Source organism: Oryzias melastigma, unplaced genomic scaffold (assembly GCF_002922805.2).
Source record: "Oryzias melastigma strain HK-1 unplaced genomic scaffold, ASM292280v2 sc01987, whole genome shotgun sequence".
NCBI classification, from domain to species: Eukaryota; Metazoa; Chordata; class Actinopteri; order Beloniformes; family Adrianichthyidae; genus Oryzias; species Oryzias melastigma.
In genome coordinates, this window is record NW_023418565.1 from 153 (window position 1) to 5,185 (window position 5,033).

At 39.1% G+C, this 5,033-nt stretch overlaps 1 long non-coding RNA gene across 1 annotated transcript; it reads right to left on the reverse strand.

Moving 5' to 3' along the window:
• Positions 1 to 527: 527 nt before the first annotated feature.
• Positions 528 to 2,597, reverse strand: LOC118598533. The gene is made up of 2 exons (XR_004947595.1): positions 1,644 to 2,597; positions 528 to 996 (listed from the first exon to the last, which is right to left on the reverse strand). It is a non-coding gene; the product is annotated as an uncharacterized LOC118598533 (long non-coding RNA).
• Positions 2,598 to 5,033: the final 2,436 nt, after the last annotated feature.

Sequence of the window (5,033 nt, forward strand, 5' to 3'; positions counted from 1 at the left end):
TAATGAATGTCAATTTTTTCCTAAAACCAAAAGAGGTTTATGAGAACTTCCTGCATGCTCCACCTCTCACAGCTGTCCTCGTTTGACCTCTGACCAACATTCTTCTGAGCAGATGACCTCACCTGTCCTTTCTCCACCTGACCCCATGTCTCCATTCTTCTGTTTTATAGTTCCAGCATTCAGGCAGCAGTTCGAACCTTCACCTCCATCCGACTCATTAAGGTCAAAGGGAGGAATCCATAGTATCCAGGTGAAGATTTTTAATCCACGTCCAAAACATTAGAACCAGACACAACAAAAATATCTCAACTCAATTTACTTTTTTTTTTTACAGTTTTTTTTTCAAAACAAAAACAAAAAACAAAAAAACTTTGAATGTTTGTGAATAAAGTCGGTCTTATGTGACAAATATCTACAGAAATTTTTTTTTTTTTTTACATTCATACTTCTAAGTTGCTGAGACTCAGACTGGAAGTTTGCAGGTTCAGAACCAGTCATGAAAATTTAAAAATGGTATGAAAGCCAAATAAAAGAAAAAAACGTTTTATTTTACACTTTTTGCAGGATTAACAAATTTGACTGAATAAAATGTCCACGTTTAATGATCGACAGAACAGTAATCATTGAACATCAGTACTAATTGTCTCTGAAACATACAGACAAAAGTCAAACGTTTGTCATCAGTTGAAGACATTCATGACATAGTCGAGGATTCTCCAGCAGTAACGTCTTTAAACGCACAAAGTTGCAGTTAGTTTTGCAGGTAAAGTAGAAAGCGTTGAGGTAAAGACGACCCGCAGGTGGAGTTTGGACCACAGGCAGCAAAAACTCTTCCATCTTTAGGGTTCTGGTCATCGACGGGGAGAGAAAACATGAATGTAAAACCATCGACCGCTCCTGCGTGACCTGAAGCTCCACAAACAGAAGATCTCCTCAGACTTGCAGGATCTCAGGAGGGTTTTCAGCTGTGGAGATCAGTGGCCTTCAGCCTCACGCCTGAGGAAAAGGAAAAACATAAATCTGTTTCATGTTCAGTCAGAACTCAAGAACATCACTGAGGTTTCCCTCAAAAAGGTTGAAGTAATTTAAAAAAGAATTCAAAGTAATTTAAGTTTACACAAAAAAATGATTTTCTTCTCAAGATTCTGAAAAAAATACAAAAATTAAAAGTTAAAATCCAAACTAAAATGTCAAACCCATTTCCTGTTCCCATTTTTCAAAATAAAAGCACTGCTTTGACATAAAGCTCAGCAGAAAACAACCAGACACAAGCCAAACTTTTGCTTTGTAGATTTCTGGAATCATGATCAAGTTTCTGCTTTTGAGACTGAAATAAATCTTGTTTGATTTCCTGGTAAACTCAGAATCAAACAGTTCAACACATTTATCTGCTTTAAATTAACTGTAAATATGAGAACTTCATCAGGTTGTTTTTTATGTTTAGAAATGGGATTCACTTGTTTTTTTAAGTCTAAAGTCACACTAATTATTTTTACTGTTTCTTCAAGTGTATTTTTTATTTAAATTTACAATTTATTAGATAGTTTTTAAATACAAGTTTAAAATGTAAATTTTGAATTTAAAAACTTGTGAATTTTTTAACTTTCATCCTCAAAATTAACATGTCTTTATTTTTCATTTACAATCTGTTTCTTCGTGTCCCTAAAGTCGGTCCTGGTCTGACCCGGCAGTCCTGGACCCTCGCGGGTCCACCGGGTCCACCGGGTCCATCAGGTCCACCGGGTCCATCGGGTCCACCGGGTCCACCGGGTCCACCGGGTCCATCGGGTCCACCGGACCGTCCCGTTCAGCTTCCTCACATGACAGACAAATCTGTGTTTTTAAAAAATCTTCTTCCTCGATTTTAATCTCCATTTAAGCGGAAATACTTCCATATCTTTCAAAATGAGGAGAAATCCGGAACCGACGCGGAGCAGGCGCGCGGCGACCGGGGGCTGCCGCGTGCACGCGCACACAGGGATCCAATAATGAACTCATCAGCGGCGCGTGAACTGAGGAGCCCGCCTTTTAAAGTTTTCTATCTCTAATTTGGATGGTTTCAAGCATAGATATCATAGAGAGTAGATGCCGCATTGGCTGCTGGAGCGCAGGAATTGCGGCCGCCATCTTGGACCGGTCGTCCTGTCGCCAAGACAAACAAAAATAAAGAAGACAAACACAAGATGCCTGAGCATTGTGCGGCATATGCCTGCTCAAATCGGCGGACTATTGAAGCCAGGGATCGGGGGATTACCTTTCACAAGTAAGTTTGAACATTTTTATTGGTTTTATTTAGGGAATAGAATATATTATTACTGTGTTGTTATCGACACCAGTGGAATCTTTGACAGCTAACGTAGCTATCTAGTGCTGGTGTTCACTCAGCTATGAAGGCTAACTGAGACTTTTTAAATCATATATTCCATAAAAATGGCACAACAATGCTACTGTAGAAATAAAACAAATATAACTGGTATTAAATATCTTTCATTGCCATCCCACTCCACTGATTTGCAAATAGGAACAACTGAACATCTGACTATAGAATAGTTTGAAAAGAAACTTACTCATGATTTTAGCTGCTTGGTTTATCATCAATAGAAATGTGAAATTTTTTATTTTGATGACAAAACAAAAGGTTCTAATAAATTTGAAGGATGAAATAAATAGAAAAAATGTAATAAAAAATGTAGATAGAAAATTGAAAACTAGGAATTAAATTGTAAGAAGAATGAAGAAAACAAGATTGACTTCCTTTATCATGCATATCATGTTTGTGTAGACTCTTCTGAATCTCTCTCTCTTTTATTTAATTTCGATTTTAAGGTTTCCCAAAAAAGATGAGAGAAAGAAGTGGGAAGTGGCCTTAAGGAGAGAAGGCTTCACTGCAACTGACTCGTCTGTGCTCTGCAGTGAACATTTTAAGCCAGAAGATTTTGACCGGACCCGTCAGATCGTGAGACTGAAAGATGGCGTTATTCCGTCAGGAAGCACAAGGAAGAGGCCCTGTAAAGAAGTGCTCTTCCAGGGGTTTTAGCTCATGTCCAACTTTCAAGAACATTTTGTAAATATGGTTTAATGGTTTGTCATGTTTGTTGTTCACCTGGTTTCTCTCTCTCTCTAAAAACTATATGTAGTTCACTTTCAGCTTTTTCCCTTTCGGGGTCGCCACAGCGTAACAGCACCCACTGTTTGGCATCAGTGATTTGGCAGAGTTTTTATGCCGGATGCCCTTCCTGACAAAACCCTGTACTTGAGGGGCACAGGGACCCAGTTAGGCAGCAGCGTCAAGGGTCTTGCCTAAAAACTATATATGATTTATAATTCTGTAAGTATATTATATTGCATATATTATATTTATATTCTATCTATATATAAGGAATATAAAAACTGAGTTTGAGTATCTCTATCTCTTTCTAATATATGTATATATGATTTATAATTCTACAAGTATATTATATTAATTCCTATCTATATATAAGAACTATGAGACTGAGTTTGATTATCTCTATCTCCCTCTCTAAAAATATATGATTTATAATTCTGTAAATATATTGCATATATTATATTTGTATCTTTCTCTTTATCTTTCTAAAATAAATCTGTATGTGTTCATATATATTAAAATAGCTGAGTCTTTTATTTATTTTTTGCTTCTATTACTGTTAAGCCCAGAATAAATGATAAATTCTGCCAACCCATGTGTACTGGATCATAGCTAAATGTATGATGTTTGCAACAAAAAAACAATTTTGAAAATCAGTAGAGTATTCAGCGAGTTATGATCGATTAAGCGCGAGGACTCTTCGTTGCGCCTGTCAAACAGATTACAACAAGTGGAGAGGGCGACCGGTCCAAGATGGCGGCCCCGCGGCTCGTCAGCGCCAATAGAAAGTTGCGGTCGATGCGGCATCTACTCTATATTATATCTATGATTACAAACATATGGTTTTGACTAAACAGCGCGTTGGCAGATTTGAATTATACACAATATGTTACATATAAATAATACAGCAAAATGAAATATAAAGATAAATAAATATAAGTTTGAAGGCTTTTCTTTCACAAACGTACAGTTTGAGCCACGGTGCATGCTGGGAAATATGTGATGCAATTATAGCTGGCTAAGCTAATTGCAAAAACAAGGGTTTTTACCGTTTCTATAATACCATTTCTATCTTTTACTACAAGTTAAGTTGACAACATGAGAGAACCTGAAAAGCCTGAACCCAAAAATCTCCACCTAATGTTAGCAAGCATGCTAATGCTAACCAACGATCGAAGCCGTCTCCGTCTGCCAAGCCCGCCGCGGTCACAAATAGTCACATGAATTCAATGCACGAAACACTGGAAACAACTTTCTGAACCAAGAGGACCCCCCTCTTCCGGGTACACCACATGCCTCTCCTGATGGCAAGATGAGAACAGCTACGGAGGTCGAGACGTCTACTCTTCTCTCGCAGCTGTCGGCGCTAAACTCAGCTAATGAACTCGAGGTCAGACAAGCTTGGAAACTTGGTCAGTGGGGAGATTTCAGGAATGACAATGAGAATCTTTGGACTTCGTTTGCACTGAGCTAATCGACATGAAGGCGAGAGTTGTCACCACGGAAGCACAACTTGAAAAATACCAACCAGTCATTGAATCACATAAGAAGAGGATCTCTCACCTGGACAGCTGCTCCCGCCGCTGGAACCGGAAACTTTGTGAATGTGGCGGGAAGGAGAATCAAGATGTGCGTCAAGAGGTTATCCGCATCTGCCAGACCATTTTATTGGAGGAGAAAGATAAATTCCAAATGTTGTGGATACCGTGCACCGACTTGGCCCCCCAAAACCAACAACAACCAGCCGAGAGGACTCATCATCCGGTTCATCTCGAGGATCTGCCGGGATCCTGTTTGGCGCGCAGCCAAGAAGTCCGCCTTCCTGAAGGATGCATGTCTGGGGGGATAAGGGGCGGGGTTACACAGCTCAGCACCATAAGCCACACCCACGCACAGAGATTTAACAGGAATGATGGCTTTTTAAGAC